Raw genomic sequence first — 10,997 nt, forward strand, 5'->3', positions numbered from 1 at the left:
GAAGGCTTGGCAGACTGTGAAGTGAACTTTTTGGAGCACTGCACCGGACTTTTCTTTAACCTAGTCCTAACCTAGATTTTTACTCTGATGTAAACGGAATCTCAGCTAACAAGATTCTTTTTCCAAAAGCTAAAATAGCTTACTGATTATATGTGTTTTGTCCCAAAAGGATATGAACTACCTAAATAATGCATCTGTTTTTTTAATAAAGGAATCAGGTTCTATTATGAAGGTTAAGGGTGACTCTGCATTATCTGAAACTTCACATCTGGATTCAACTTCTCTGGAAATGTAAAGACACATAGACATTGAATGCATTTGGAATCTGGATGTAATTCGATTATTGGCAAAGTGACAATAGAACGAATTACTAGAACTAGAACATTTGAGGGGTTGTATCTTTGCTTTTTTATACATTAGTATTTTTCTTACATGTTTCGTATTTAATGTATATTTAGAGTTATAAACTGCATCAGATATGCTTTTGAGTACCCTTTTAATGTCTCAAAGAGAAGGCCATAAACATGCATTTGTTTTATGTTTCTCAGCTATTTCAATTGAGTCATCACTGAAGGAAGTGGTTCATGATTTTATACTGGAGAGTTACTGTGAGCATTTATAAAGCCATCCTGCTTATGAGCTAAATTTATTATGTTTGCCAGGTTAATCTGTTTTCTCTAATCAGACACTTAATCATCCAGTCTCCTCCTTGCATTATGGATTCATGAAAGTGAACTGAGGAGAGTTGCTCAGTCAAGGTAAAATGATAAATTATCATTTCATTTGGGGGGTATTTGTGATTAAATGCTTCATAATAGAATTAAAATGAAATAAATCTTGTAATTTTACTTCTAGATCCCTGCCAGGTATAGATAAAATGCATTTGGTTAAGCACAAATTCAATTCAATGCCTGAAGGGAATTTATAGGAGAAACGGAGAAAGCTTTGTGGTTTAGGAGAGCCCTGAGTTCTGCCTTCATTTCTATAGATTGGAGAGATATTTGATCACTCCGTGGTACTCTATGGATGAGCAGCACAGAATTAAAATTTACATTTAGAAAGAATGAGGAATTATCCTCAGGCAGTAATAAGCAAAGTTTTGTCTGAATCTAGAGCTATAATCCTGGGATTGCAAGGACTTCTGCTACAGCAGATGTTAGATTACAACCAAATAACTAGTTCCTGTGATTTGGGCTATTAAAAGTGAAGCATTATGTGGATGGCACTCTCTGTTGCAGCCTAGTTGAGTTGCAAGGGTTGAAACATATTGAAATAACCATAATGGAGATGATTTAGCTTTGTTTGTTATTAAATGAATACAGCCTACATTCCAGAAAAAGCCCTGTGAGGTTAACCGAAGGTATTCCTTGCTTTGTGACTAAAACCAGCTGGTGCTGTGTGGTATTAGATGGCAGTCTCAAGACAACCCTTTATAGTTTTGTGCATATTTTACAATTAGCAAAGCACTTTTATAGCTGTTATCTTATTTGATCTTCACAAGGAACCTGGGCTACTCGGGTCCGGGAAGTTGCTATGAGGCTTGAGATGTGGAGCTCTGAGCTCAGGTCTCCTAGGGTAGAACTGAAGTCAGGCCTCTGCTCAGACTCCATCTTCTGTTAGACAACAAAACCAAAGCCTTTTTTATATTAACCACAAAAATAAAAGATGTGCACAAAGACAAGGTGAATAAGACCTAGTACAAAAATGGTCTTTGTCAAGATTCTGTGGCCTTATGTGAGATATTTACTAAGATAATATAGAGCTCCTTGGCTATGTGAGAGCTGAGACAGTCATTTAGTTAGTTCCAATCTCACCCCCCCAAAATCTATGCTGGTAAATAAAAGCATTTTTCTCAACTTGAATATCTAGGCTACTGCTCTACTCAAATTGGATTTATTTGGTACAAATTGCTCAAGCCTCTCACAAATCTACTTTTTACATTTTGTGGTCAATACGATTGGAACTAAAAATCTGTTTCCTGACAGATTTCTCGTGTAGTGCACATCCAGACTAGGTGATTTCTCTGTCACTGCCACTTCCCCATGGTTATGTTCAATTGAAATGACTAAACTTGTTAAATTCGGCTAAGCCAAGTCTGTGGCACATTCAAGGATGAATGGAGAAAAGAATGATTTAGTGGAGCCCAAATCAGAGGCATAGAAATATGGCAAGGAAGGAAAGACATGCGTATGCCTTTCATAGAAGAAGTTCCATACATTCTGCCCAGGAAAAAAAACAATGGAAAAATCCTGGACAGTGAGCCAGGAGCCTTGGGTTCTAATCCTAGACCTACCATTTCTTAGTTAGATGACAAGGGGCGTGTTTCTTTCTGGGCTTTGGCTTATGAAATGAGACCTATAATAACATAGGCTAACATTCTCATAGACCTGTGAAAAAATGTCTTTTAAGTATATATATATGTGTGTATATATGTGTATATATATATGCACGCACATATATCTAGCTTAATCTGTACAAGAAAGCATAAATTCAGGCTATGATGATCAGTACATATAGCACAACAATATCCTTGAAAATTACACTGAAGTTTCACTATATTTAGGAAGAGATATGGCTGAATACATAATATATTCCTATTTCTGTTTTTTTCCTATTTGCTTCTTTCCATTTTAAATTCAGAGCATGTCGTCTTGTTTATTAATTGTAACATTTCAATTATATAAATATCTGTCACTTAAAAGTGATACTGGCAATGTAGTTATCTTTTATTGGTCTAATAAATAAAAGTGCATCACTGCAAATATAAATGATTTCAGGCACTTTGTCCTAAGGGAAAATCTTACACTGCATTTAGAAAAAGGTAATTCTGACTTGTCTTCCATAAAATGCTAAATTTCTGTAGAAAATCTTCAAGCACAAGTGTTTACGGGGCTCTTGGTGACAAGAAAAGCAATAGTAAATGTGCTCTAGCACTAAAATGCACGTATCCATGGAAACCTGTGAAGTTCTGTGAGTGCACACGCACACGGTCTGCAGTGTTAATCGAAGGGCTGAGGCGGCCATCAGTGCTTACTACGCTGGGAAAAGCTGACAGATTGCTGGGAGTTGCTTTGTACAGGCAGGGATGAGGTTGTTTTGTTCCTGCTAAATGTTATTCTGGAGAAATTAAAAAATCTCAGGCATTACTGAGGAAAAAACATGTTTATTTATTTACATGTATTTACATCTTTTAGAAAACAGTCTTGTTAAATCATATTTTTAATCAGAAAAGAATTGAAAAGCCATCAGTCCTTCCCCCTCTCTCTGTGTTTGTAGCTACCATCTAAAATTCTCCAGATTTTCCATGTGTGCAGATGCAGATATTTCTTGAATGTTGGGAGAGAACATCACAAGTTTTTATCAAATTGATTATTCCTGGATATTTTAGTTTGTTCCTGGTCACTGTTTTCTAATGTAAAATGGCTTTAAAAACCAAGAGCATAAACATATTTGGGGAAAGAATCACCTACAAATATCTGAAGTGTTTATCTAACCAAGGATTGATATTCTAATAAAAGAAAGAAATAACATTATTTGTCAAGGCATATTCATACAGCATTCTATTTTTTAAATATACATATTTTATTTAATTCTTATAGCAATCTGATGAGTATTATTATTATCCCAATTTTTCCTTATATTGCCAAGTCTTGGATTTTTTTCTCACATGTTATTCTACATCTTAATAACTTAAAAATGATCTATGTTTTGGTTAAAAACAGGTAAAATTATTAATGGGTTCTTAAAAATATTTTGTTTTGGTGGTGCCTGTGGCTCAAAGGAGTAGGGCGCCACCTCCGTGTACCGCAGGAATAGGTTCAAACCCAGCCTCGGCCAAAAACTGCAAAAAAAAAAAAAAAAAAAAATATATATATATATATATATATACATATACAAATTTTTTGTTTTATCCTCAAAGAATTTTTTTTTTTTTTTATTTTTTGGTCTTCTAAAGATGCCCTGTCCAACACGGTAGCCATAAGCCACATGTGTGGCTTCTGAACACTTCAATTGTAACTAGTGCCAGATGTGAAATAACAGTTGAATATATTGGTTTAAATAATGTACATTGCTTTAATTTCACCCGTTTTAAAAATTTTTAATATGCTTACTAAATCATTTAAAAATATACTATATGTACATTTCTGTTGGACAGCACTGCTATAATGATACTGTACAGAGTTTTAAAAATACACCTTTAAAAAAATTATTTAGTGGATGCCAGACTCAATTAGTCTTGCAACTAACTCACCTTGCTTTGCACCAGAATAAGGAGATGAATTCTACTGATTGTTTTCCCTAAATGGAATGCTGTAGGTTATCCTTCCCTTGTGGGCCAGGTTTCTCTTTTTCCCCATACAGTTCTCCATGGCAAAAATCCAGTAAGCAAATCGACTCTCTTTTCTTTTACCTTTGCTTTCTGAGAACCAGTGAGGCAGAGCACCCCCTTCCCCTTGTGAAACACAGTCAGCCCCTGCCATACAGAACTCTCACTTTGCCAAGGAAAGTCCACTGGATGCTGCACTGGCCTGACAACCACCTAGGAAGGAAGTGGTGCCTTGTGTGAATTGGCTCAGCTACCGACAACTGTAATGAAAAAATAGCTGAGGCTATTTCATATTAACATTTTGTATTAGTGTTGTAATCAGAACTCAGATTGTTATCTGTAATCTTAATACTGATTAACGGGCTGTGTTGAATTTGTCAAATTGTTTTAGCTTTCTGAGCCTCAATTTTCTTTTTAGTCTAATGTATTTAATGAAGCTTAATAATTAAGTAAATTTTATAGGAAAGCTCTTGTCAAAGAATTTATACTGATCCAAGACTCTAGAGCAGTGTTTTTCCACCTTTTTTTTAATTACATGGCACATTTGATCCTATAGTTAAACTTATATGGCACATTTAAATTATGTCGATCAAAAAAATGGTGAAAAAAAGGACATATTTACTGTGCTTTGAACTTCTTCTGAAAAGTTCTAGCCTCTCTGGTCTTCCTGCTGCTCCTTGAACAAGCTGTGCATGTTTCCCCCAGGGCCTTTCACAGCTGTTCCTTCTTCCTGTAGCACTCCCCTCTCCCTACTCCCAAGTACCTGTATGACTTGTTCCCTCATTTTCTTCATGTCTCTCAAATGTTATTTCATCAGTTGCTCTTACCTTCATCAACCCCATCACTCTTCAGCTCCTTTACCCTGTTTAATTTTTTTTTTTTACCATAGCCCTAATTTTTTTTTACCATCATATTTATTATTGGCTATCCTGCTTCCTATTGAAAGTAAGTTCCCTGACAGCAGAGACATTGTTTATTTTTACACATGAATCCCCAGCACTAGTAGAGTGCCTGGTATGTAATAAGCATCCAATATCTAGTTGTTGCATGACTATTTCAGCACCTGAGTGCATGTTATCAAGTCCCTCTGTCAGTGTCTCTACAGTTCCCTTGGCCTTCCCCTTATTGCAAGATGGCAGCTGCACCTCCTACCATCATGTCTTCATACAGCTACCTTCAGAAATAGGACACACTGGGGACAAAGCCTTTTTTTCCCCCTCTACTTTTCCCTTAACTGGGAGACAAATGCTTCTCCTAGAATCTTCCAGCAGATTTCCCTTTACATTTTATTGTTAGAACTGGGTCACACAGTTAGATAGGAAGACAAAGTTCTGCTATTCTGTTGCCCAGTAGAATGACTATTGTTAACAATATTGTAGTGTATATTTTAAAATAGTTAGAAAAGAGGATTTTGAATGTTTTACCACAAAGAAATGAGAAAAGTATGAAGTGATGAATATGTTAATGCCCTCATTTGATTGTTATACAATGTATACATGTATTGAAAATTGTCTAAAATTCTTCTAAAGAATTAAGAAGAACTGGGTCAAGGGCTACCCCTGTCTACAAGAGAGGTTGGAGAAGTGAGTATTTAGTTTTTCTTGTCTTTGGAGATGGAGATAATCAAGAGAAAATAGCATGATTAATAAAACCATCATGCCAATAAAGTGCTGCATTAGTACACCCTGGTTATATCACATGGCTGATTAGAGATTTTGTAAACCATTAGACTCAGAAGCATTCAATAGAGTGCTTTCACCCTGTATTGTTCCTGTTTTTTTCCCAGTCTTTATATCTTGAAATATAGTCATCTGTATGACTTATCTTTCCAACTTACTGTTTTATTAAAGGAAAACATTTTCAAATAATTATGTGGAAAAACTACTTATGTAATTCTATAATTAGAAAAGGCATATTATGGGGAAAACTGAGTAAGCAGATGAAGAGAAATGGCCAAAGCCATGCCAACCTAGGAATAGAGTAACAGAAGAAAAGCCTAGACAAGGTCTACTGAGAGGTGGATTGGTGGCAATGGGGGCTGGGACTGAGGGCAGGCCAGTGTCTATACTTTCCTACTTGATTTTACATCCCTATTCATGCTCTGCAGATGAACTAAGACCAGGTTTTTATGTAATATTTGTAGATAAGACACTCAAAATGTTACATATAATTTTTTTTTCCTTTTGAATAATTTACAAAAGCTCAGTTCTGAGCAGGTTGATGGTATGCCCATGACAATGTCCTCCAAATTCTAAGGGAGTCTTGAAAAGACACTAAGATTCAGATACCCCCAGTAGGTTCCCCCCTTTGTGTCTTCTGTGAACTATCCATATCCTTGTACATCAATCACAGAGTGTAGACTTCTATTCAGGCCTGACATGTGAGTTAATAGATGAGAAACCAACCCATATAGGACTCCAGAGTAGGGAAAGAGGAAGTGAGGACACTCCTTACGTAGCTCCTATGACTCATAATTCAATTTTCTGGCATAGAAGGAAATAAGGACTCATAATCCCAGGGTCCTAGAGTCAGAGGGTGTGAAACCTTGGACCTTTGGATATAGGTGCCTGCACTACCAGACTAGCAGATAAGCCCTGCATTGTGTGATTACACAGATATTGTGTAACCCTACTGTTTTCTCCTGCAACTATTGAAAATGAAATGACAGATTTTCACACTTTGTAATGACATCTCGGATGACACATGAGCAGCCATTTTAAAATGAATGACACTTGAATGCTTGGTCACTTAGATATCTTCTGCAAAAAAAAAAAAAAAAAGTTAGGTACAGGTGAAACATAATTAAAATCACCATTGGCAGTGAAATCTTTTATAAAATATGGCATCTAGGTTAAGGACACAGACCTGTTGCTCAGATTCTGCAACTTAATATTGAATTGGCAAGTTCTCTAATCTATTAGAAAATGGTCTTTAGTGATTTCTGTTAAATTATCAAAAAAAAAAAAAGAAGAAAGAAAAGAAAAGATTGATTATGAAAGGTAGATACATTTCCCTTGAGATGATTTGATTCTCAACCAAATTTTTGTACTTGCTGTGGATGAACTTTTGGCTATACTGTGCCCAGAGAGGTTAAAAGGACCAATGGTCTGGTTTTATGCTCTAGCTCTGCCATCCATAGCACTGTAACTGTAGCAGGTTACTTAACCTCTTGGTTCTGTAAATTTCCCATCTGCTACAAAGACCTACCTCTTTAAGTTAATGTGAGGATTAAGTAAATTAACAAATAATGAATATTTAGAAGAATGCCTAGTGACTACAGTGTGTTTGTTATTACTGTTAGCGATTGGTGACTGAAAACTTGGAAAATATAGTGGAAATAAATCTTTGACAATGTAGTTTAAGGACGTAGGGAAAATAAATCTTTTGTTTCTAAGTAAAAAAGAATGGAAAACATGTAAATAAGAAATTATAGCATGCTTTCATTTTAAAAAGTACATGGAAGACATCACTTGTATAAAATTAATCACAACTGCATATTTACATCTAGCTTGGACTATACATTAAACTTGATTCTTCAATGACCTGGCCTAAATTTAGCCAGACACTAATCATTCAGTGCAGAAAACTAAATCAATGAACTAAGTTTTCAGTTCAAGTGACCTTTCTTCTCAGCTCAAATTGATTCCACTAATACTAAAGAGCCAGTTGAACAGGTGTCTTCTAGACTGGAACAACCTCCTACCTCTTCTTTAACAAATCTTTACCCTTCCTAGGGCTGTCTGAAGTTCAGCTTCTCGATTTTAAACTTTGAATGGTGATGCCATGTTATGTGGATTATAGTTAGAGGAAATGTCAAGAATCCTTGGGCTACTGATTCTCAGTATCTGTTTTATCCAGCTAATGCTTTCAGCTTAGGCGCAGTTCTCAACCTTCCTAATGCCGTGACCCTTTAATACAGTTCCTCATGTTGTGGTGATCCCCAACCATAAAATTATTTTCGTTGCTACTTCATAACTGTAATTTTGCTACTGTTATGAATCGTAATGTAAATATCTGATATGCAGGATGTATTTAGGAGATCCTATGAAAGAGTCGTTCAACCCCCAAAGGGGTTGTGACCCACAGGTTGAGAACCACTGGCTTAGGGGCTACAGCCTAGAATTTTGTATATAAGATACAGCAAGGTTGTCTGAGGCAAACTGGTCTGTGATGAACCCAGAGGCAAAGACACCTGGAAACGCCATGGCTGTGTGGCCACAGCCTAGCAGCCTGTGTGTTTCCATGAGGAACTTCACAGGGTGTGCCCCAGGTACTCTTTGGATTCATATTTAATTACTGTACAGTGCTGTTATTGTGGTCTCTCAGTGAACATCTAGGATAACCATTTGAAGTGACTCCTGGTCTAGCTGGAAATAGTACTAATATCTCCAGTGACTTAATACTTCTGAAAGAAAAAAAAAGCTTTGCTATCAGCAAAGTGTCCATTTTCCTGCTGAGTTACTTTTTCTTGCCCACTCTCACCACCCATCCCAGTTTAATCTCCACAGGGCCACCAGAAGTTTCTAGCACTCATCTGATCTTATCACCCCTCTGATAAAAGCCTTCTCTGCCATGTGCAAGATAAGTGTAAATTTCTCAGCCCTTCACTTTGCCCTACATATCAGATGTCATTATACCTTTCAGGCTTCATGTCCCACTTCCCCCTCTCTCTCTGACCCAGCCACCCCCAGTCCCCACACCATATGTTCTAGCCACAGTGAGCCACTTAAAATTCCCTGACCATGACAGATGGCATCTTGTCTCCATGTCCATTATGTCCTTACACCTCCTGTTTCAGTGGTAAAAGCTCCTATATTTCAAGGCCCTCATCAAACCACTCCAAAAATGAAACAGCATTTCCCTCTTGTTCTTCTCATTATGCTTCTTTCATAACTTTTAAAAATAATGCTTATCACGAGTGATTTTCTGTCTCCTCCAGTAGATCATGAACTCCTCACTGTCAAGACTAAATATTATTCACATTTGTGTCTCTAATACCTACCTCAAGCCTGCAGGTGTATGTAGTCATAGAGGAATGAAAAAAAAAATGAACAAACTCACCTTTTAAAAATGTTCTGTCTCCTTGTATTATTGCTGTCACCAGGGAGTCATTTTGCTAATCACAACTGCCATTTCTTAATGCTCTAATACCACATCCTTGGAAGGCCTCAGATACAAATGAAAGTGAGGTGCATGTCACTGACTTCTCGAAAGTAAATGAAGGATGATCTATGGATGCTCCTAACACAAAACTATAAGCTGATAAAAACAGCTGCCCTGCCTCACCTGCTATCTTCAGTTCTGTTCCAGAAGCTGCTAGCAAATTTGGCTCTCAGACAAGTCAGGAGCTATTCAGCAGCCTCCCTGCTGATTCGCTTTCTGGTAGAGCTGAATAGGTACCGACTTGCAGTCTGAAGGCCTGAATTCTGATCTTGGCTGAGCTGCTTGAAACCCATATGACTTCCTGTAGGAGCCAGTCTCTGTTTCTTCATGTGCAAAATAAGTAACACAATCTTTTCTCCTGCTCTCCTCAGTGGGTTCTTATGAAATTCAGAGAATGTAAAGAATTTGAAACCACTTTACAAAATAGAAAATTCACCAGGGAGATGGAGGGTTGTCTGAGGATTTCTACAGCTGTTTTCTTCAGGAAGATTAAATTAAATACAATGCCTGGAATGCAAACATTTCTGTAGATGATCAAATTAAGCATGACGTCTAAGACATATTTTATTAACCAGGTGAAAAACCAAACTATACCACTGGTAACCTGAGACCCTTCCTATCCAGTCTCAATTCAAAGTCCTTTGAACACTTGTCACTACTGATACCCCGATACCTTTATTTGTGAGACAGCATGTCCAGAGTTAGATTAGCCACAAAGGAGTCTAGAAATCTCTGTGCACCGAGCAGAGAGGTGACTAACCTGCATGGAAATTCCTGGTTGTATCCCTTGAGCAGAGGTATGGCTTCATGTTATTAGAGATGCAAAAAGAACAAAAAAAAATGATCTTATTCTGCTTAGAATAGGATGATAAATCTATTTTGGTGAAAGCCTTTAAAAGCCTGTGGTATAAATGAACAGGAAAGTTGCTATAAAGAATGATAATTACATAGTGTAGTCACTAGGTACTCAGGACAATCCTCAGGATTGTTCTACATCCTCTTAGCCCACATCAATCCTTTGAGGTAGGGCTCTGGATAGTTTAAGGTGACCAGACGTCCCGCTTTGGGTGGGACAGTCCTGCTTACAATTTGTCCCGTGTCCCGCGGCGTTTTAAAAAATCCCAATTTTTGGAAAGAATGCATGACAAGCTAGGGAACAGCAGGAGGATGGGAAGGGAATATACGGTTTTTGGCTGCTGAAAAGGTTAATGTAACTCCATTTGGGAATGAAGAGGTTATTGTAACTTCATTTGGAAATGAAAAGGCTAATGTAAACTCCCTACTCCCCTTCTGGGCAAGGTATCAGAAGGAGACTGGCTCCCTCCCTTGCTTCTAGGCAAGGACAATTAGCTCAGAAGGAGCCAAACTGTCTGGAACAAATGAGTAGCCCCCCTCCCCCCAGAGTAAGGTGACCAGACATCCCACTTTTGGCAGGACAGTCCTGAATTTTAACAATTTGTCCTGTGTCCTGTGACGTTTTAAAAAAGCCCTAATTGGCTCGGCGCCT

Source organism: Otolemur garnettii, unplaced genomic scaffold, assembly GCF_000181295.1.
Source record: "Otolemur garnettii isolate 467f Iridium unplaced genomic scaffold, OtoGar3 scaffold00060, whole genome shotgun sequence".
Lineage (NCBI taxonomy): Eukaryota > Metazoa > Chordata > Mammalia > Primates > Galagidae > Otolemur > Otolemur garnettii.